At 42.7% G+C, this 23810-nt stretch overlaps 1 long non-coding RNA gene across 1 annotated transcript in view; it reads right to left on the reverse strand.

Annotated features, from left to right (window-relative positions):
- Positions 1-23810, reverse strand: part of LOC135967987 (uncharacterized) — a 101519-nt gene that overhangs the window by 62448 nt on the left and 15261 nt on the right. Inside the window, exon 4 of the long non-coding RNA XR_010582400.1 lies at positions 3319-3385. This is a non-coding gene — a long non-coding RNA (uncharacterized lncRNA). The remainder of the gene's footprint in view (positions 1-3318; positions 3386-23810) is intronic.

Below are 23810 nucleotides of genomic sequence, written 5' to 3' on the forward strand. Positions count from 1 at the left end.
AGCCTGGATGACAAGAGCAAAACTCCGTCTCAAAGCAAAAGCTAATATAGTGGGGAAGACCCAGTGGAAACTACTGAATCTTCACTCTGTCCCCAAAGATAGTAAAACAAAAATCATATTGTATCCAGGGTTGAATGGTAGAGATAGTGCCACTCTTAAAGATCTAAGGGCAGGGCCTCGTGGCTCACACCTGTAATCCCAGCATGTTGGGAGACCGAGGTGAGAGGATCACTTGAGGCCAGGAGATTGAATCCAGCCTAGGCAACATGGTGAACTACAAAAAAAGTTAAAAAATTAGCTGGGCATGGTGGCAGGTTACCTGTAGTACCAGCTACTCAGGAGACTAAGGTAGAAGATCACTTGAGTCCAGGAGTTCAAGGCTGCAGCAAGCTATGATCACATCACTGTACTCCAGCCTGGGCAGCAGAGTGAGACCCTGTCTCTAAAACAAGTACATAAATAAATTAGTTAAAAAAAAAAAAAAAAAACTAAAGGATGCACAAGTCATTATCCCCTCATGTGTACATGTTGCTCACTTGACTGTCTCCTACAATCCCATATGGATCCCAGGAGTGGGCTCCCACCAATTCAACTAGGTCGAAGCCCTAATTACAGCTACTGGGCTAGATGTAGTATCATTACCATGGTAGATGAACATGGCCTCTGGCTCATGGCATATGGCCATTCGTCTAGCAAATGTGTTGTCTTCTCTCCCTTTCAGGAGAGAATACCAGAAGCAGTTTGCATTAATGTGTGACAAACAACAGTATGGATTTACAGTCTTTCTCTAGGTTTTATGCTAACTCATGCCCTCTGTCATAATATAGTCCCATGGGACCCAGCTGTCTGGACATTCTAGAAAACATTATATTGGTCTAGTATGCTGAGGAATTATGTTAATTGAACTGACGAGCAAGAAGTGGCAAGTATGTAGGAGGCCTTGATAAGACACATGCATTCCAGAGGGTAAAAGATAAACCCAGTAAGGTTTCAGAGGCCACCTTGACAATGAAATGTTAGTGGTCTGAGGTCCATCCAGTGGTCTGAGGCATGCCGGGATATTCCTCCAAAATAAAGAACGAATTATTTCTTCTTGTACCTTCCACTAGCAGAAAGGAAGCACGATGCCTGACTGGCCTTTTGGGTGTGTGGAGAAAGCATAGTCCGCACTTGGGCGTAATGCTCAGACCCATTGACTGAAGGATGTGGAAAGCTTCTGGCTTTGAGTGGGATCCACAGGAGAAAGGGCTCTGGGGCCTGGATTTGGCAGACTTTGCCCAATTTGATAGTAATTGGATAAGGACAGTGGCAAGAGGCCATGGCCTGAGAAGGCATGGTGACTAGGACTCAGATCTCTTAGGAAGGAAGTTCTGGCTCACTCCACCAGGCAAGTCACTAGAACAGCAGACATGCTAGTCTAGGGTGAGGGAAAGGTAGAATGGGTGGTAGAGGAAGGAAATCATGAATGTCACTTGTGGTCTGAGACCACCTGCAGCAGCTGGGGCTGTAGTTTGTCCTGTTAGCATTCAGAATCCTGAAGGAGCTATTCCCAGAGTGGGTAAACTTACTATACAAATCAAGTGAATACAAGCAGTACAAGGGCTGCACTATAGTGGAGTCTGTGCTGGTCACCCAGATGCCCCCTCTGGGATGGAAGGGCTTATTTTCCTAGCTGCTAGGGGTGCTGGCTGCTGGCTGACCCCTACCCTGGGTGAAGTGAAGCCCACAGTTAATCTTGGGTCAAGGTGATGTTTCAAAGGCTAGACCATGTGGCCTCAATTGGTGACATCTGTGAAAGACCCTCCCAGTTTCAGAGCTCTCTGTGGTGTCTGCTGAGGCCTCTCTTGCAATTGTTTTATGGTTCAACTTCTTTCCTTGCCCAGGTCTGCTCTCTAATTCCCTGATAGGTGTTGTTTCCAAGATCATGCCCCAATATGCTTCCTGTACATGAGGGGTTTTCTCAAATATTTTCCCTGGGAGCAGACCCACAACACTAGGAAATCCAGTATGTCATAGCCCCATCCACCTTCCCCTGGCCATCAGATTTGAAGCATTTGGAAGTCCATTGATTGATAGAGTTCAAGCCCATGTCACAACTGGTCCAGAGTCTACTGACCCACCTGTGGTCATTTCGCTGGTCTTTAGGTATATAATGTAAATAGATATATTAGTAGATAGAAGCCTCAAATTGGTTATTCTACTTGTGATTCTCTGACCCATAGGAAAGGCCACGTGGAGGTCTCTGAGATGGCCCTCACCCTTTCCCGCATCTCCAGCTAAGATAATAAGTCAAAAACAAAATCTGATTTTGGTGGGATGGCAGAAATTAGTATCCCCCACAGCCCCAACCCCTGCCCCAGAGATTTGCAGGGATGGTTGTCTTGACTTTATCCCCATGCAAGTCATCTGCCTGACAATGGGCTACTGTGAATTTAATCAAGTGGTAGCTCCAAATTATAGTTGTGTATATATTGTATCTTTACTTGAACAAATTAGCCCAGTCTGTGTCACTTAATATGTAGCTTAATATGTAGCTATCAATCTGGCAAATGCGTGCTTTTCAATTCCTATCAAGAGGAAGGATCTGAAGCAGTTTGCATTTACTTGTAATGGACAGCAGGATACATTCCTTATCATGTCTCAGACCTATGCTTTTGCTATTGTCTGAATATTTGTACCAACTTGAAATCCATATATTGAAATCCTAACCCCCAAGGTGATGATATAAGGAGGTGGGGCCTTTGGGAGGTGATTATGTCATGAGGGCAGGTCTTCATGATTGAAATTAGTACCTTTCTGGAAGAGACCCCAGAGAACTAGCTAGCCCCTTCCACCAGGTGAGGATGCAATGAGAATGTGCTGTCTATGAGGGATGAACCCTAACCAGACACCAAATCTACTGGTGTTTCGATCTTGGACATGTTGATTTCAATCTGGAGGAGCAGGCGGCAAATACTTTGGATGCCCTGTTAGGACACCTATATATCAGAAAATAGGAAATAACTCTCACAAATCCAAGGGCCTCTCAGATTAGTGAAATTATAGTGATCCAGTTGCCTGGGGCAAACTGATGCTCTATGATGTAGCTGTGGCATACCAGAATGTTTTATGGTGTCTTTGACAAATATCACTGGGAGGGCTGCAGGGCAGAATCCTAGGGTTCTAGAGCAAGACCTTGCCATCTGTATCACGGAACTATTCAGCACTCGAGGAGCAGTTTTTGGCTTGCTACTGGGCCTTGGTATAGACTGAACAACTGACCATGCGACAGCAGGTGGCTGGAGTCTTCCATCATGTCTTGGGTATTTTTAGACTTACCACATCAGACAGGTGCAGCAGCAACCCATCAAACCATGGAAATACTACCTTTGGGACCTGGGCATCTCTGGAAAACACAAGTTATAAGAATAAATGGTCCATATCTGTGTACACCTATCTCTTTTGCACCAGTGTCTGCACTATGGTCTCATTGGTGCTTCCCTAAGACCAGCTGATGAAGGAGGAAAAGTCTTGGACCTTGTTCACGAGTGGGTCAGCTCAGTGAATCTTGGACCTTGTTCACGGGTGGGTCAGCTCAATGAATTGGTACAATTGATATGTTGCTACATTATAGCTCTGCTCAGTGATGGCTCTGAAAGACAGTGGTATGGGAAATTCTCCCAGTGGGCAGAGCTTAGAATAACATGCCTGGCAATCAATTTTGTGTGGAGGGAGAAGTCTGAGGTAAGGAAACACTCAGATTAATAAGCAGCATTGAATGACTTAGCTGTTCAGCCAGAGGCTTAGGATAGGCAAGATTGGAAGCTCAGAAACAAAATGTCTAAAAAAGACATGTGTGATACATCTAGGGGAGTGTGAGGACCTTTCTATTCTCATCAGTGCCAACGAGAAGCATCCTCTGCACAGGAGGCACAGAACAACCAAAGGAATAGGACGATGCATTCAGTGGAAATCAGTGCAGACCCTTTCCTTGGTCACCCTAGCTCTTGCGTAATGAGGCTGTGGACATTTTAGTAATGGAGGTGGAGACAGAGGCTATGCATGGGCCCAAGAACATGGGATTCATTGCAAGGCTGATCTAGCTTCTATCCTTGCTGACCGTTTGAACTGTCAGCAGCCAAGACTGGTGCTGACAGTCAGCAAGGATAATAGCTAGATTCCTTGATATGGAATCACCTGCTAGGAGACCAACCGGCTACCTGGTTGCAGGTTGATTACGTTAGGACTCTTCCATCCTGGAAGGCATGCTGAGTCATCCTACTGGGATGATTTCAAACTCTAGGTATGGGTTTCCTTTCCTGCCTTCAGTGTTTCAGCTAGCATGATTTTATAAAAGTTCTCAGTCTTTTTGATTTGTCATCATGGGATCCCACACTATACCACCTCAGACTAAATGACCTACTTTACAGTGAAGGAATGTGACAATGGACACATGACTTTGCCCTCCACTGGTGCTACTGTATTCCACATCATTCAGAAGTTGCTGGCCTGATAGAATGTTGGGATGGCTTCTTAAACATGCAGATTACTTGTTAACTTGGAGATGATACCCAGAGAGGATGGGATACCATTCTTCAAGATGGCATAAATATTTTAAACCAGTAACTAGTATACATTTTTCTCATAGGTAGAATACACAGGTCTGGGAACCTGGTGTTGAAGCAGGACCCCGTGACCTTGCCTTAAAAAAAAAAAGTGGCACAAGTGGATCTGAGTGGTACAAGGGCTGGACTGTGACAGCCTCTCTTAGTGCCCTGCTCACATATCTGGGATCCTAGCATTTCATTGCATTCTGGATGACTTTCAACTCCCAGTATCTACTTCATTGCACTGGAGAACTTTTCCTGCAAGTGCAGAAAGCTGCTCTGCCTGCTTGCCCAGCAAGCTGGAAACACTGGGGAGTTAACAGCTCTCTGGAAGCAGCCCTCAGCCAAAGGCAGACAGAAGTGAATACCCCAGGTCCTTCATCAGTCGAGCAGGATAGCTTTGAGGCATGCAATTTGCAGTTTCTTAGAGTTTTCCTGTGAGATTACTCTGTAGCTGCCCATTGTTTCAGCTGGTTTAATATGCACACTTTATTTGCTGCTTTTTCCTCTCTCTATCACTTTTCTACTTCTCTGCAATTTTTGCTTGTGACTTCCAAACAAAATACTTACGCTCAAATCCTTGTCTCAGAGTCTGTGTCTGGGAGAATCTAGCTGAGATAGTTTCCTACAATGTTTCTACCTTTATTCTCCACTTGCGCGGGTTTCTTACTCATATGTGCCATTCTGTTTTATCATATGTCATCTTTTGAATTATGTTTCCCAGGCAATAGACCCCTACAGTTCATTTCCTTCACTGAAGGCAGTCTAGTCCAGAACAAGTAGACAAATATCACCTGGGGCTAACTGAAAAATGGAACTCAAGTATCTAAGGCAGTTTAACAAAAGCCACATGCAATTAGTAGTAGAACTGGGCATAGATATGCCTTTTCAAAGACAACAGAGCTGGCATAAGTTTCACCAGGTTGGGAATACAAATAATAACCTTAGGCCGCCCTCTTGCCCGCAAGATCTTAACATCCCTCAAAGATGATACCAATTATTTCTGAGTGATTGAGTCCAAGTTGGCATTCCAGAATTTGGGTTCTTTCTCTCCCTTTCTGGCTCCCTTTCTAGTCAACATCCACGGCTCTGGAACTGGCTGGTGTGTTCTTGGTGATAATGCCAGTGACTTTGCCTAGGGGATTGTCTCTCAAGGCTGTGGCTCCTTTGGTTCATGACACAGTCCAGGAAGCTGTTGAGCGTCCCTGTCAGCCGTCATGATGACGTCTCTGGTGAGAACACCCATGTCCTCACCAGGGGTCTCTCTCTGAAGCTCTCAGAGCTGCCATTCCTGGGGTCCAGGAATAGTCCAACCAGACCCGCAGAGCGTGGCCCCCTTCCAGACTTCTGAAGCTGCACGATTGGTGCTTGAGTTTTCATTTCACTCCTCAAGAGTATCTCCTTTAGCTTCTGAGCCTCATCCCCAATTCCCTGACAGCCACCGATTAAGCAAAGCATGCATATCACCCCAAGAACAAACAGCAATTTTCCTGCATAAAAATGACTGAACCCATTCTTAAAATATAAAATGAAGTAAAATTTCCCCAAAGGCAACTCAATGTATGGAGTAGAAAGTGTACTTTACATGCAGACAATATTTTTTTGTGAGCACAAAGAGCTTTTCAGTCTCAAGAACCACAGCTGTGTCTCAAAAGCCTCTTCTCCAATTATGGTCCTGGCTTGATATTTACATACCCAAATGGCCCATTTGAGCGGTTTTCCAGAAACAAAGCGTCCTCCAATGTCTTCCTCTCTTTCCAACCCAAATTACTTAGAAATGGCAATGCTTCGCCTCCAGCTTCCCTTCCACTCCACACAGATTTCCTTCATTTCTATAATTTTTTTCAGTGATTTTAGGGCCAAGTTTTAAGAGACCAGCAGTATGTTCAAGGGATCATCTCAGGCAAATGTCTTAAAAATGGACCGTTTCCCCTGCAGTGAGGGAGGGAGGTGGAAAGTCCTGTAGCCTTCCTGGACAGACGAGACCATGGATGCTGACCAACCCAGAGCCATAGGCCTGGGCCATTCTCCAGTACATTCATGCAACTAAAGTCAGCTTTTAAGCACAGCCTCATGTCAGAGACACTGTCCAGGCTGATGACAAATGGTCTTTCTGACTCTAAGTGCAAGACCATTCTCTGATGCCTTTTAGAAAAGATGCTGGAATTTTGAGGATGGCAGGGCCACTTCCATGAGTGTCCCTGTGGGGACCAGCTCTGGACAGCAATTGCCAACCACCCCAGTAGGAAAGTGACCATTACAAACTTTCTGCAGGTGAGACAGACCTGCTAATCATTACAGAATGGCTGAACCATGTGCGGATGGCTAGGAAAAAGCAGTCATTTTCAATGTGAGTTTTAAAGCCTTCACCAAGTCCCTTGCCAACCCAGCTAATAGAAGGGAGGCTTGGGAAAGCTTACTCATCCTGCTTAGACCAACTTTGTTCTGCCTCCTACTCAGTCATAAATTGCTGCACAGGCTGTGCTGGCTAAATTGACATTAAGAGTTATTAAAGGAATGAGTCTACAGTTCAGGAAATGTACATTCATGGTAGGCTTCTGCAGTCTTAGGAAGAGCCAGGGCAGGGCAGGGGAAGCTGAGAGTTGCAGGGGTGGGGACTCACAGCTTGGAAAGCTGGAAGAAATCCTGGTGCTCCTGGAGGCCCGGTGTCTCCCATGAAGGAGACACAGCCATAAAGGAACCCGATGGTGACTCATGCAGCCTTGTATGTGATACTGACTGATGGTCTGTGGGTTTATGTCTGGTTTCCACACACAGGTTTGTGTATGCATGTCTTCCTCCAAAAATCATCATTTTAATTTTTTGGCGGCCTGGTGGTATTCACCTTGGAGGGTGGGTGGAGGTTCCTCCTGTCTGTATATTGGCAGCTGTAGCTTCCTGTCTACCATGGCCCATGGGTCTCCCTACACCCAGAAGCAACACTTGTTCCTCTGTGTGGCTTGGTTAACATGGATCACACCCAATCTGCTGTTTCTCTTGCACCTGCTACTTTAACTCTTGTGGTGTCACCTATGCGTTTGTGTATAACTCGTTTTCCCTACCAGATTGTGACCTCCTGGAGTATGGAAAATATCTGGTCTTCTCACTGTGCTATGGAGACAGTAGGTGTTCCACAAAATTAGTTTGCATGAGTAATTATGGAGCTGCTTCTGGGGCTGGCATCTGGAGGAAGACAATTACCTGTTACTTTAATTTTCTGTACAGGGAGAGCAGATATACTTGTTAGAATTTATTGTAAAACAAGATGAAGCTTGTCTATGACTTAAGGAGCCAAGATGTGGTGCCCAGGTTTTGTTAAAAGGTTTACTTTGGCACTTTTCCAGATAACTGTGTTTGCCAGATGAGTGACCACTGGATAGTAGTAGTGAAGGTTTAATGACATCTTTGCTGTATGCCAGAGAACTTTCTGCAGGTTGTATGTGCATTAACATGTTTAATTCTCACAACAGTTTGAGCTAAGTTCCCCATCACACCTATTTTACAGATGAAGAAACTGAGATAGGCCAGGCATGGTGGCTCACGCCTGTAATCCCAGCACTTTGGGAGGCCGAGGCAGGTAGATCACGAGGTCAGGAGTTTGAGACCATCCTGGCCAACATGGTGAAACCCTGTCTCTACTAAAAATACAAAAATTAGCTGAGTGTGGTGGTGCGTGCTTGTAATTCCAGCTACTTGGGAGGCTGAGGCATGAGAATCGCTTGAAGCCGGGAGATGTGGGTTGCAGTGAGCTGATATTGCACCACTGAACTCCAGCCTGGCGACAGAGCAAGACTCCGTCTCAAAAAAAAAAAAAAAAAAAAAAAGAAAGAAAAGAAAAGAAAAGGAAAAGAAAAAAGAAACTGGGATATGTAGAGATTAAGTACCCCACCCAAGATCACATAACCAGAAAATTATGGAGCTGGGATTTAAGCTCAGGCATTCTGACTTGAGAAACTGTGCTCTTAACCAGTATGCTATAGGACCTCTCAAAAAACTTTAAACACACTGACCCACCCACCCATCCATCCTCTTATCCATCAAATGTTTAAGCCCCTTTGAAATAAATAGCTTATATATAATGACTGTATCTTTAAATCTGCTACTCCACACCTCTTCTCAATGCCTTTCTTAGCTCTCAGACTTGGTAGAGGGCATCCACAGCGAATAAAACCTCTGGCTAGGCTTTTGGAAGCAATAAAGAACACTGGAAAGGATGACAGTAAGTTGGAGTCCGCTAAGTTTATCCTGGAGAAATCAAGAGAAGGACTTGCTGGAAATTATATGATTTGGGATACATTTGAAAATTCTAGGAATGATTTTCTCTGGCAGCATTCACACTGGGTAATGTCTGGGAGGAGTCTTTCTATGTTTTCTTTATTATGTTCCATATGTTGGTTTGTATTTTTCTATTTCATTCTTCCAAAAGTTATAAAGGATATTTTTGCCCATTAGTTCTTTATTAATAGAGTATCTGCCTCCTCTACTATGATTTGAATAGTGTACCTTTGGTCTAACTGAACCATCCAGGGCTGCTTAAAATGGGAAAAGGGGAGATCTGGGTCTGGTACAGTGCTAATCTCACCGGGACGGTTTCCTCACTTGTAAAGTAGTGGAAATAAATGAGATGCCCTCTAAGTTCTGTCTCAGTTCTGAGTCTGGTCCTGAGTATTTTTAGCCACATTTCTGGAAGGCTCACCTTCCTACACATTTTTCTTAACGTGCATATCGGAACTTTTCGTCCTTGGCACTGGGTTTTTGGCATAACAACATCTTCAGTCCATCCTTCCTATCTTGGAAAATAACATTCAGGAAAAGGGGTGATTTAATTTTTCATTTTAGACCAGTTGAAGGTTCTTCTGGTCTTACAAGTCTTCTCTTTATTCCTTTCCCTAACTATTGAGTGGGCAGATTGTCCCAGTCAGCATATAACCTTTAAATGCAGAGGACTCACCCGCAGCTGCTTCCAGAGGCTGCTTGCAGGCATCACTTTGTAGATGAACAAGTCTTTTAATAGGAATAAAATGCTGGTGCTGCCTGCTGGTCTGTTGGCACATGTCCCGGAATTCTGCTAATGTTGCTTTCATATTCAGGATTTGGATTTTTTTGTCCTCATTACCTTAACACCTCTTTGCTATTAAAAAAAAAATTCAATGTCAGTCAAAGATGAAAACAACCAGAGTCAAGGCAGTAACAGCTTAGTGATTCCAGTAATAATGTGCTAACATCTGCTGGATACTTACTATTTGTCAGGCACTGTTTTAAGTGCTTTGTGTTCATCAGCTTGTTTGATTTTCTATGAGGTAGACATGATTATTCTTTTACAGTTCCTCAACAAAGGCACAGAGAAGTTAAGTAACTTGATTACGGTCACACAGCTAATGGTAGTTTTCTGAACTTTGGCTCTTAATACTGGAGATGGGGTGGGGGTAGGCATGATCCTGCTAAAGAATAAAATGCATCTCAATAGACTTGGAAGACTGTATTTGGTGGAAGATTTGCCCAACTGTATTCTAATAGCTTTAAATCAGCACTTACTGGGGAGAAAAGGAAAATATTTCTAATCCTGGATGCTACAGAATGGTGGGTATATATAATATTTTCACTGCAAAAATATTTATGCAGTATCTGCTATATATCAGGAATGCTGCTAGGTGATTTAGAAGACTAAAAAGAGAGGAGTTACGTGTGCTTCCAGAAAAAAGAAAAAAAAGCCAAATGATTGGAAAAAACATTTCTGGTTTCTGATGATTTTATACAAATGCACAGAGTATGGAAAATAATAAAACCTTGCAGATTTAGAAACACCTAGACAATGGCCCAGCACGGTTGGTCACGCCTGTAATCCCAGCACTTTGGGAAACCAAGGAGGCGGATCACTTGTGGTCACAAGTTAAAAACCAGCCTGGCCAACATGGCAAAACCCTGTCTCTACTAAAAATACAAAAATTGCCGGGCGTGGTGGCGGGCATCTGTAATTCCAGCTGCTCAGGAGGCTGAGACGTGAAAATTCCTTGACCCTGGGAGGTGGAGGTTGCAGTGAGTCGAGACTGTGCCATTGCACTCCAGCCTGGGTGACAAAGTGAGACTGTCTCAAAAAAAATCCAAACTAACCAACAAACAAAAAAACACCCAGACAAATATCATCTTTCCTATATGACCAAGATGGAATGGGGTAGGACTGACAAATAGAATGGATGGGCTCCAAAGAAACAGATCTGGTAGGAGGCAAGTGACATTTGTCAGACCAGGAGATGTGACACACTGGAGAGAGAAAAAAGCTGGACATGTTGGTCAAGGACATTAGCTGTCAGGAAACCATCTTTCACAGAATACAGAATGGGAGCCTATGGCCAGAGATGTCAGAAGGAAGAGCTGTCGATTGAAGGAAGGCTTTAATAAATTAAATAAAGGCAATCAGACCCTAAGAACCCACAACCAAGAGACTGGTGGACAGGTAAAGACATGGTGGGATGGCCCAGGGAGCTCAGTTCATTTCGAATATCTTGACTGGGTTTTATAAAGGCCAAGTTGGGTGACAGAAGCTAATATGAATGCCCATCAGCTAAAACCCAGAAAGACCTGAATGAAAATGGATAGCAAACACCACATTCTAACTGTAATTGTAACAAGAAGAAAATGAAGGAAAAGTGGTTTCCATTGCTTTCAGCAGGTGATAAAATAGAAACATTACAGTCTAACTAACTGGTAGAATCCTTGCTTGTTATTGAAAAAATTAATTTTAAAAAATTTATAATTGACACAATAATAACATATTTATGGGGTACAGTGTGATGTTTCAATGCATGTGTAATTGTATACATCAAATCAGGGTAATTACCATATGCACACTTTAAACATTATCATTTCTTTGTAGTGGTAGCATTCAAAATCTCTTTTAGCTATCTTGAAAGAATCCTGGCTCTTTGATTAACTGAAGCAGGATTGACCAATGGATTCACTGAAAAACAGAGGGAGAGCTTAAAACATTCTTGGCCCTACCTTATTCAACATTTAAACTTTTAATTTTAAAGACAAAATATAAAATATGCATTAAAGAGGAAAGAATAGCCCTAATATTAATTACATTTTAATATTATATCATATTAGTTATGTTATATGAATATAATAATCACAAATGTAATCAATGATATCAGTTGTTACATTATGCATAGAGTAATATGCATACTCTATGCATATTAATAGTATAATAAGTTTCCATCTACCCAACACCCAGATTCTAGACTTAGCATGATTGTGCTATACTTGCTTCATTTGTCCATCACGTGTTCTCTGTTGAGGTATTTTAGAGCAAATCTCAGAAAGCATGTTATATCATCACCATATAATTCAGCAGAAATTCATGAAAACAAAACATTTTAAAAAATAACACAATGATTGCATGAAAAGTAACAGTAATTCCTGGTACCTTCTGACATCTTGATTGTCTCAAAATGGCTTTTTAGTGTTGATTATTTAAACTGGGATCTAAATAAGATCCTCTTATTATATTTGGTAATTGGATCTACTCTCTTTAACCCAAGAGCAGTTTCCCTGTTTCCCCTGCTGCATATGTTTTCTTTTTTTTCTTTTTTTCTTTTTTTTAAATTCCAGTTACTTGTTTAAGAAACCAAGATAGTTTTCCCATGGAATGCCCATATTCTAGAATTGTTTGTTTGCTTTCTTGTGGTGTCATTTAAGTTGTCCATCACATTTCCTGGAAGTGCCAGGGAGGTTGATTAGATTCAGATTTTTTTTAATTTTTAGCAGTAAAGCTTTGTAGGTGGGACTTCACATTTCGTATTACAGCACACAGGAGGCACATGATGTATGCCTGTTCCAACTTTAGTGTTGCTAGTGTTAAGGGTGACAGTCAGTCTTTCCAGTATAAATTCCCCCTTTGATAGGGTGACTATAGCAGTTTTCATGGATCTGTCCCAGTTTGTGCCTATTCTGCTGGTGGCCTGCTCAGTGTAATCATTTGTTCTAGATTTTTAATTTTTAAACAAACTTATTATTAATAATTGCACTAACCTCAACCAAGATGATTTCCACTTCATATTTCCAGCTTCCACCACACCCTCATCTAGAAGTGTGGGATACACATACGCACTGAGCAGAATTCTTACTTTATCATGTGGTTAATGTGGAAGGCAACCAGTGATAACCCACTTCCAGATGGAATGTTCTCTTTCAAGGACCATGCAGGGTGTTTGTTGATAAAAAAAGGTGTGCTAAGATACAACTAGCTGGAGATGGCTAACTCCATCCAATTTCAGATGGTGGTGGAAGATAGATTCAATGTTACTGCCCTCATCAGACACTTGGTTGACCACACAGTTGGACAATGGCCTGTGCTGTGGCCACCAGGCTGCTGGTCACCGTGGTCATTGAGAAATGTGGGATTATAAGATAGGTGTACAGTAAATGTGTATAGAAGTAGAGGCTATGCTATTCTGCCATGGAGAATAGGAAAAGTAGCCTGAATACTCTGGCATTATCATTTATTTTATGGTTAAATGACTACAGCTATTTATTTATTAAGATAGGGTCTTGCTCTGTCACCCAGGCTGGAATACAGTGGTGCAATTATATCTCATTGCAACCTCTGCCTCCCAGGCTCAAGCAGTCCTCCTCCCTCACCCTCCTGAGTAGCTGGGACTACAGGCATGCACCATCATACTTGGCTAATTTTTTGTAGAGACAGGATCTCCCTGTCTTGCCCAGGCTCTCCCTATCTTGTCCAGCTTGTCTCTAGCTCTTGGACTTGAGCAATCTGCCTGCTTTGGCCTCCCAAAGTGTTAGGATTACAGACACGAGCCACCGTGCCTGGCTTATTTATTTGTTTTTGATGAACTCATTGGTAGCAAAAACCTACAAAAATGGTGATCTATGTTTAATGAAAACTTAAGTAATACATTTTTTTACTTCTTAAAAAAGTTGATAATGAATGTGTAACTTGCCACCAATGTTTGTCAATATTTACCACCCATCAGCGGACCCATGATATTACTGACTGTTACTGGTGGAGGGTCTTGACTAGGAGTTGTATGGGTTTTTGGTGTGTTCATCAAAGAATTGGACAAAATGCACAAACCAGGCAATGGAAGGCAAAAGCATAGATTTATTGAAGTGAAAGTACACTCCACAGAGCAGGAGCTGGCTGGAGCAAGAGGCTCAAGAGCCCTAGTTGCAAATTTTCTGGGGTTTAAGTAGCCTTTAGAGATTTCCTCTTGGTTACTCCCTGTTTAAAAGAAAACTTGGCCTGCCACCAGTTGGAGGCTGAAGTGAAGGCTTGGCCCGGGACCAATAGAGGCTGAAGTGAAGTTATACTCTATGCAAATGAAGACTTGGCCCATGACCAATTGGAGGTTGAAGTGAAGTTACCCCCTCTACAAACAAAGACTGGGCTGATGACCAATCAAAGGCTGAAGTGCTCCCTGTCTCCAGATCCTATTCTGCCTCACTGACCACATAAGAAGCAGAAGACAAAAATCTCATGAAGAAACTTCAGCATGTGCTTCAAAAATTGGTGATTATTTTAATAAGACTGTGCCTAAAGATGACAATTTAGCACCTGCAGTTGCAGAAGGTGCTTTTACACATTACTTGGTTAATCATTACTTTTCATTTAGATCAAATAACTAGTCTTCTAAACTAATCTTGCTCATTTGAAATTCCAAATTTTCTTTTCTTTTTTTTTTTTTTTTTTTTTTTGAGACGGAGTCTCGCTCTGCTGCCCAGGCTGGAGTGCAGTGGCCGGATCTCAGCTCACTGCAAGCTCCGCCTCCCGGGTTCACGCCATTCTCCTGCCTCAGCCTCCTGAGTAGCTGGGACTACAGGCGCCGCCACCTCGCCCAGCTAGTTTTTTGTATTTTTAAAGTAGAGACGGGGTTTCACCGTGTCAGCCAGGATGGTCTCGATCTCCTGACCTCGTGATCCGTCCGTCTCGGCCTCCCAAAGTGCTGGGATTACAGGCTTGAGCCACCGCGCCCGGCCTGAAATTCCAAATTTTCTCATTCATTTATAGAAAGTGAAATGATAGCTATTTATATTTTCATGACATTAGCAGAACTTTGTAAACAGGTAAATGAAGATTGATTCAGATCATTGTCCTTAGAGTCTTCAAATTGAAGTTAGTTAATCCCAATAATGTTTGTGTTTTTCATCTGCTTCATGGAATCAAAATAAAGCTTTTGGAAGTTCACTCTTTGAAGGGAACATTATTGTAATAAAGTTATTGTAAATAAAGTTTGATATTAGAGATATTTATAGTTTTAAAGTTAGTTGTATTTATGGTGATAATGACAAAAACAAAATTTGGTAGGAACAAGTATTGTGGTCAAAGAATGTTTTTACTAAAATAAGAGCCTGTGAGGCATAAGTCTGTTACACACACATGATTATAATTTTATTCAAACAAGCTAAAACATTTTACTAACCAAAACAGAAGCTGTCATTATCAAAATTTACAAATACTTGCACTTTATCACGGTTGCAGTATTTGAGCTACAACATTTTCTTTTGTATCTTTTTTTGTAAAAAGATGATGCTTTCTCTCTTCACTGCCAGCTATGGGCCAGAGTTGAGTTATGCTTGAGGCTTTGAAGAATGACTTTGTAAACTAACCTTTGTGTTCCACAAGGGCATTGAATTTTCTATTTATGTTTCTGATAAATTTGGGTTATAGTTTGTTTAAAATCAACTGGAAGTTTTTAATTATCGTATTCAAAGGATGACACATGAAAATCTTCAGCTTTTAAAGTTTTTGGTGAATTGTAATTATTGAGAGAAAAGCTTGCCTGGGAAGGCATTAGAATTCACCTTTATAAAAAGTGAGAGAAAAACAGAACAAAGTAAACAATGAGAATTCAAACTATATTTAAAATTTGATTTTGAGTTACTATAATTGCACCTTGGACTATATTGAATTGCAGGAAGAACTTTTTGATGAAGTTTTTACTTTAACTGTAAATCTATATTCTGTATTGAAAGAAGGTCTTTGATTTGCAACTCCTACCTTTGGTGAAACCTTGAAAATAATCATAGAGACAATGTATTTAATGAGTTTTACCTTGTAGAAATAGTTGTTGAAAAATAGAGGCAAATAACAAGTCTTTAAAAAATACTAGGGTTGAAATATTTACACACTTAAAAATGGACAACGCATTCCTTTTTTTTTTTTTTTTTTTTTTTTTTTTTTTTTTCTGTTGTCTGTTGCCCACGCTGGAGTGCAGTGGTGCCATCTTGGCTCAGTGCAACCTTTGGCTCCCTGGTTCAAGCGATTCTCCTGCCTCAGCCTCCCAAGTAGCTGGGATTACAAGCATATGCCTGGCTGACAAAACATTCTTTACATCTAAGAACAGGGTGTCAGTGGAAGTGCTGAGAGGGGAGGTAAATTCACATTTTTAATGTATCTCATGTGAGGACAAAATATTATCCTTTCCCCAAGGCACTGACTGTTTTTTCCAGGGGATCCTGCCATACTGGGGACTCAGTGTTAGCCTCTGAGTTTGGGGGGTTGGGTACCCTGGAGTCGTGGTGGCCAGATCAGACATGGTGAAGGAAGATCATGCTGTTGAGCGTGCACAGCCTCCACGGAGCAGGCCCTGGAGTGGCTGACTGACAGGCTTTGAATGGGCTTTCTTTTCCACCTGGCTACTAGGACACTCCTTTGTCAGGAGTGTCTCTGGCCAATATATACATAAGCCATAAACATCTTTGGGTTCCATGCTCATTTTAAAAGAACCACCTATGTGTCTCTATCCCAGACGTCCTTGTCACTAATTTTTCAATTCTTTCCAAGTCTGTGAGCAAGCAGCCAAGCCATTAGCTGTTGCCTGCGAGTCATTACAGATTTGTATCCCAGGCCATTTCTCCTTCTGCATGAAGAGGAAGACTAGATGTACCACTTGAAGTTCTGCCCACCAGGATAATTTGCCTTCATCACTGCCTTTCAGGGCCATCTTTAAAAGTGTAGTGCTAAAGGCATCCACATCTGGCTCACGCCTGCACACCATGAGGATTCATTTGTAGACAAGGCCTGTTGTTTATCTTTTCCTGCTAACTGGATATAGGGCACTCGCCCTGAGGTCACTGGTGTGGGTAAGGGTGAGGTGGTGGAGCAGTGGCTGCTGGAGTCGGGGCAGTGAGAGGCAGCTGTTGGTGCAGTTTGTGCATGCTTTCTGGATCTTCTATATACCACTTCCAATTTGTCATGGAATGTTGCTGTACATGTCTGACTTGGTGGTTTGGTGAATTTAATTCATACTGGACAGTTGGGTTGCACTGTCAAGTTGGTATCCCCTGGTGAAGCGTAAAGCCTCTATCAGGTCCCAGTAGCCAGACATCAGCTGCTTTTAGTATGGAGAATAGTTGTCAGCAGAGGAGAGCATTTGGGGCTTGTCAGCCACCCCAGTGGAGCTCCGCAGACACTCTCCATACCATTGGGTCTGTTGGTAATAAGGTTTAAGTGGCAGGGCAGCTTGCACCACAGTATCAACCTGCTGAAGAATCCTCTTTTGATTTCTGCTAAACTCTAAACTGTCAGCCTTATGGTTTTCCTGGCAAATGAACCGTAATCACACATACTCATACTTGCCATATATTGCTTCCCCAAACAAAAGAGGGCCACCAAGCATCGTGCCTTCTTTGTGGAAGTTAGTGCAAAGTGCAGCAACCTGGCTCTTACTTTAGAGGGAAGTCCTGCCACACCGCACTCCACTGGACCCCTAGAAACTTCACTATTACAGGCCCACGTGAAGTTCCACAGGGATTATCTCCTGACCTCTGGCATGCACATGTCTCCTTAGGCATCTAGGATCCTTAATATGATCTGATCATAAGACCAATTAGTATAATGTTGACAATATAATGGACCAGCATGATGCTCTGTGAGGTATCAAGTTCATCACACTCTCTCCAAGCTGTGTAGATATAAAAGCTGATTTAGTCCTGAGGATCAGGGGTCAGGTAATAGTAAATGTTGGCCCTGACAGTAAAGATGCTACAAATTAAACTGCAGCTTTGATTGTCATTATCATCATCAGATTTTGTTTTTGATAATCTGTGGTCATTCTTTATAACCCAACTGACCTTTGTTTTAGGCAAAACTGTGATAAATTAGGGATGTGATGGGAACCACCATTGCTTTGTCTCTCGGGGTTTTGATGGTGGCACTAATCTCTCAGTCCCTCCAGATATGTATTTTGCCTTTGCTTTTCTACCTTGGCTGAGAGTGAGCACTGGGGAGAGGAGGATAGTTGCTGGGGTTTCCACTTGATTCTTCCTACTGTAATTTAGCCTTCACTCAACAGGTTAGGAAATGAGTGTAGAGATTTTGCTAGTTACTCTGTTATACCTATTTCTGCTGCACAATACATCTGGATTTGGGGATGGAGCTACCAGATAGGTCCACAGCCCCATTGGTCCTACAGTTACATGGATCTGGGTCACAGTTGTTTCCAACACTGACTTTCATTAGGCCCTGCTCTAACAGGTGCCCTACACTGGGATTTTAGATTTCTGTGTAGCCAATGTGTATATAACCAGTGAAATCTAAATAAGGTTTATGGATCGTACCAATGTTGATTTCTTGACTACACTATCGTACTACAGTGGTGTAAGATTTCAGCATTGGGAGCAGGGGAGTTGTGGGCAGAGCTTCCCTGTAGGTTTCTCTGTAATCTTGTGAATCTACAATTATTTAAAAGAAAAGAAAAGGTTAACAGGTGTAAAAGTGTTTATTTTGCTAGGCTGTTGAGAGGATTAGAGTAAAATGCATGTAGTATTATAATGTCTAGCACAGAGTAGGTTTTTAATCCATTATATTCACACAAACACAGACACACACACACCTCTGAATGCTTGACATTCCCAGCCTCCTACCAGCGAGGCACGAGCTTTGAGTTGTTTGTGCATTGGCTGTATTGTACATGCCTCACACTGTATTCTTATTTTCCCTTTTGAACCAGGGCACCACTGGTAAAGCAGCTGTCTGAGATAATGCCTACATCGTTGGTCTCTGGCCCAGGGAGCTCCCTGGCTACTCTGGGGTGTGCTAGTAGCCACAGACTCACTCCACAGTACCTGGGCTGAGTGAGATCCAGCTGGTCAGCCTCACCCATGGTGGTGAGGGTGGTGGTAGAGGTGACAGTGGAAAGAGTCAGGTTTAGAAATAGAGGCTCCTGAGATGAGGATGCTGAGAAGAAGGCCAGGGGGCGATTGGAAACTCCACCCTGGCCGCACCTCACGGAACTGTGGCTCTGGCCACTCATGGGCAGTTCTGCTGCAAAAGATGGGCCGCTGCTCATCTTCCTACTGACGCTTGTTGAAGAGCTTGGGCACAATGTCTAAATATGTAATTAAAGTTAATCTTGTTACCATTACCTTATTCATTACAGTGATTTTCTGGTGGCTTTTATGGATCATTGTAAAACTGGTTTTGAATGAAATATGTCTCCTCACTTTTTCCGTCTTAATTTTTAAGACTGCCTATGTTCTTTGGTTGCTAAGTAACATGCCTATAATGTGTTATCACAGTGGCTCTATCTGAATAATTTCAGTAATCGCTTAGGAGATTGCTTTAATAGTATATCATCTTACATGGGAAGAAATGACTAATTCTAGGCTGTTTGGAGAAAACTAACTGAAGCATTTCCTCAAAGACAGGAGGTTTGTCAGCCAAGGAACTTAAAGACAGAGCACATAACCTCTAACTCAGGGCAGTTCTTTTTCAGAAGTTTCCCCCCTGCCTCAGTGTCTCCAGATAGAACACACCTGCTCCAGGGACTTCGAAAGTTTTAAAGAACCAAAGGACCCAGAAGAGGAGATTTTAAACAAGGAATATTTGAGAATATTAAGGAACATTTTGTTGTCATGACTGGGAAAATTGCATTTATTACAACCCCATAAATACAGATGTGAAATGCAGAAGTAAGGCAGTGTTGGTCTTGTGAAAGCTGGGCAGAAACACGAGCAGAATTAACTATGGAGCTATCATTACGGTTAACCCATGGGAGCCCCTGGATCTGAGAGCAATCAGCGACACTGCAGATGCAGCTCTCTGAAGCTGAGTTTTCTTCTTCCTCCTAGATGAGCATCCTGGAAGAGGAAGCCAGGAGCTCAGAAATGTGTTCATCTCAGCTGGAGACCAACAGGACTAAGACTGTGAATTTGAGCCCCAAACGGAGGCAAAGTGAGTGTTGTTCTCATGTCCAGACCCTACTCCAACCCTGACCATGTCATGGAAGTCTACAGTCTGGTTCGGGTGTACAAATGGCACGAGACACATTCAGATTTCTCTTATTCTGCAGAAATGTCTCCCTCAGTCTTCTCTTCTCACTTCTTGACTGGCTGTTTTCCCTACTTTAGCACCAAACTTTCACTGTCTCCACGGTCTCACCTCTCATTCTCTTTTCATCCAGTTGTCATCTGGATCACCACCCTCCTTCCCAACTAATGACTAAACTGCTCTTCTTAACGTCAATCTGATGTCCCTAATGCCAGCTTCCCCCGCCTACCTTCAACCCTCCACCTGATGGGTATCTCTGCTGCACCTGCTGTGGGGCACTGGCCTGCCCCTGCTTCTTCTCTCTTGGTCTTTCTGCAACTCCATTTCCTACTTCTCCTCCTATTTCTCTCCATGTTTCTTCTTGGTCTCCTTTGCTGCCTCCTCTTTGTCTTTCTACTCTGTGATTATTGGTGTTCTGAAGGATTCATTCCTTAGCCCTTCCTCTCTTTGCCTCTGTCCTGGTCACTCTTCCCTGACAAATCCAGAACCATCTTATTTGTGGTACTTTGTGCCACATGCCATACAGAGATGAATAAAACATGATTCCTGACCTCACAGCACACACTAGATCTACAGGGAAAGACAGGCAATGAAATAAGGAAAAGTAATAAAATGTTAGTGATTCCATGGTACAAGTTTGGATGATATGATGGGGGCAAAAATTCATTCTACATGAAGACAAAGAACAGGCAGAACAATGCCCTACTAGAGAACTTACCGTGTAGCATAATAGAAGTGAAGGGTTTTCAGGTCTAAGGCATGCATAATAATGCACACAGAAAATGAATAAACACAAGTGTGTGTGTGTGTGTGTGTGTGCATTTCTGGGCGGAGGATGGAGTGTGCAAGGAGGGCTTGGGGTAGCTGAGGCAGAATGGAGGAGACATCTAAGTGTCTTGGGGCAGTGCTATTTCCCAATTACATAAAAATATTTCTTTATTTTAATATCCTGTACAGCCATACAGGAACATTGCTGCCTTCCTCCTTGGACTGGGAATTCCATGAGGACAGACTACATCTTAATCATTTCTGTGATCCTAGCTCTTAGTATAGTACTCTGTTTATAGTGAGTGACTGATGTTTTGTGAACTAAATAGAGTGCAATTAACGGCTTAGTAAAACCCTTCACCTCTATTCAGAAAAGCAACTCAACTCACAAGAGTACATTGGCAAATGAGTCATGTAGAATAGGTTTGGCTGTGATAACAAATAATCCCAAATCTTAGTGGTTTATTACACAGAGGCTTATTTCCCACACATATGACTTGTCCATCGCAAGACATCTGGGGGCTCTGCTACATATCTCCTCTCTCAGGGACCCAGGCTGATGAAATAACCACCATCTGAAACAGGTGGTCAACACTGCAGAGGAAAAAAAGAGAATGTGACAAATTGTGCGCTAACTCTTAAAGCATATGCTGGAAAATGAAATGTCACTTTGCTTACATTTCATTGACCAAAGCAAGCCTTATTTGATGCCACATTTTCTTTTATGAAAGACAGTCTTCATAGGTGCAACATGATTGCTAGCTGTGGGCCCCATGCTTTGCTAGGATCTGTCGGGGAAACAGGGATAAGGGAGTGCCCCTGCTCTTTGGAGGATCACACTATAGTGAGGAAGATGGGTATATAAACAGATGTACTGTAATAGGTCTTACAGGGGGAATGAGCTTTTAATGGACTGTAAAAAGATTTCTCTCTCTCTTTCTTTCCCCTTCCTTCCTTCCTTCCTTCCTTCCTTCCTTCCTTCCTTCCTTCCTTCCTTCCTTCCTTCCTTCCTTCCCCTCCTTCTGATTCTTCTTCTTTTTCTTCCTTCTCCTTCCCCTCCTCCTCCTCCTCCTCCTCCTCCTCCTCCTCCTTCTTCTTCGAGGCTGATCAGAGCTGATTGCCACCTCTAGGTTAACTCCTGGGCTCAAGTCATCTTCCCGCATCAGCCTCTTGAGTAGCTAGGATCACAGGTGGATGCCACCATGCCTAGTTAATTTTAAAATATTTTATTATTATTTAGAGAGGATCTTGTTATGTAGGCCAGGCTGGTCTTGAACTCCTGGGCTCAAGTGATCCTCCCTCCTTCGCCTCCCCAAGTGCTAGGATTACAGATGTGAGTAGCCACACCCTGCCAAAGAGGGAGTTTCTGCCATAAACTCCACGGGGGTTCAATTTCATGCCAGCTTACCAGCCCCTCATATGGATAGCATACAGGCTTGAGATCTGTGAACCTCTATATCCAACATATATTTTTACATTTGTACTATCAAGCATTGTTGGGACTATCTGTTATGTCTCAGTGTCTCCTCTCACCCTCCAGCTAGAGAACAAGGACACCAGGACAAACAGACACAATTCCATTAGGTAGCACTGGTCTCTGTCACCTCAGTGCCTAGCAGTGGTGGTAGAAGGTGGTACTTAATATGAGGACGTACTTGGCACATAATGAATGAATGAGCAGATGAATGAATGAATAAATGAATGGCCATTCTTATATTAAGTACCATTCTTGTAGCTTCTCATTTCTTGTTCTTCCAGGAGTCTTCACTCAGTTCCTGGGTACACACCTCTCAGTTTGGACATAGATTTCATTGCCTGTTTTCTCGCTTTTCCTCTGCCTTTGTTCTTAGCACATGGCTTCTGACAAATGGCATTACGGTGACCCTTGTCATTGCAGCTTCTGTTTGTCTTCCAGGGTTTCTCCACCTCTCACACTCTCTCGCCCCCTCTGAATTGAGGCCTGATTCACGCTGCAGTGTTCATTCTAAGGAGCAAGAAGCAGCTGGAAAATCCACACTGTTTTCTATGTTTGCTGTGGGTACTGAGTGGAATAGCACTCCCCCAAAATTCATGCCTAGCCAGGATCTCAGAATGTGACCTGATTTGGGGATTTGAAATCAGAATGTCAAAGAGACATCTGCGCTCCCATGCTTTTTGCAGCCCTCTTCACAATAGCCAAGACGTGAAATCAATCTAAGTGTCCGTCAATGGATGAATGGATAAAGAAAATATGGTGTATAGACATAGTAGAATGATAGTCTTAAAGAAGAGGGAAATTCTGTCACTTGTCACAACATAGATGGACTTGGAGGACCTTATGCTAAATGAAATAAACCAGGTAGAGAACAACAAATGCTGCATGTTCTTACTTATTTATGGAATCTAAAACGGTTGAGCTTATAGAAGCAGAGGGTAGAATGGTGGTTCCCAGAGACTGCAGGTTGTTCAGGAGAGTGTGGAGATGCTGATCAAAGGCTACAAAGTTTTGGCTAGAGAGGAGGAATAAGTTTAAGAGGTATATTGGTCTGCGTGGTGGCTCACGCCTATAATCCCAGTACTTTGGAAGGCCGAGGTGGGCGGATCACGAGGTCAGGAGATCGAGACCATCCTGGCTAACACAGTGAAACCCCGTCTCTACTAAAAATGCAAAAAATTAGCCAGGCGTGGCGGCGGGCGCCTGTAGTCCCAGCTACTCGGGAGGCTGAGGCAGGAGAATGGCATGAACCCGGGAGGCGGAGCTTGCAGTGAGCCGAGATCACACCACTGCACTCCAGCCTGGGCGACAGAGCGAGACTCCATCTCAAAAAAAAAAGGTCTATTGCACAGCATTGTGGCTGTAGTTAATAATAATGTATATTTCAAACTTGCTAAAAGTAAATTTCAAATGTTCTCACTACAAAAAATGAATATCTGAGGTTATGAATATGTGAACTGCTTGACTTAATCATTCCACATTGTATACCAGTATTATAACATCATATTGTACTCCATTAGTATATTATAAAATTATAATTTGTCAATTTACAAGGACTAAAAAAGAAATGTGACCTTATTTGGAAATGGGGTCTTTGTAGGTCAGATGTAATGAGTTAAGACAAAGTCATACTACAGGAGGATAGACTGTAATTCAATGACTGGTGTCCTTATAGGAAGATAAAACAGGAACA

This window comes from Macaca fascicularis, chromosome 17, assembly GCF_037993035.2.
Source record: "Macaca fascicularis isolate 582-1 chromosome 17, T2T-MFA8v1.1".
Classification (NCBI taxonomy): domain Eukaryota; kingdom Metazoa; phylum Chordata; class Mammalia; order Primates; family Cercopithecidae; genus Macaca; species Macaca fascicularis.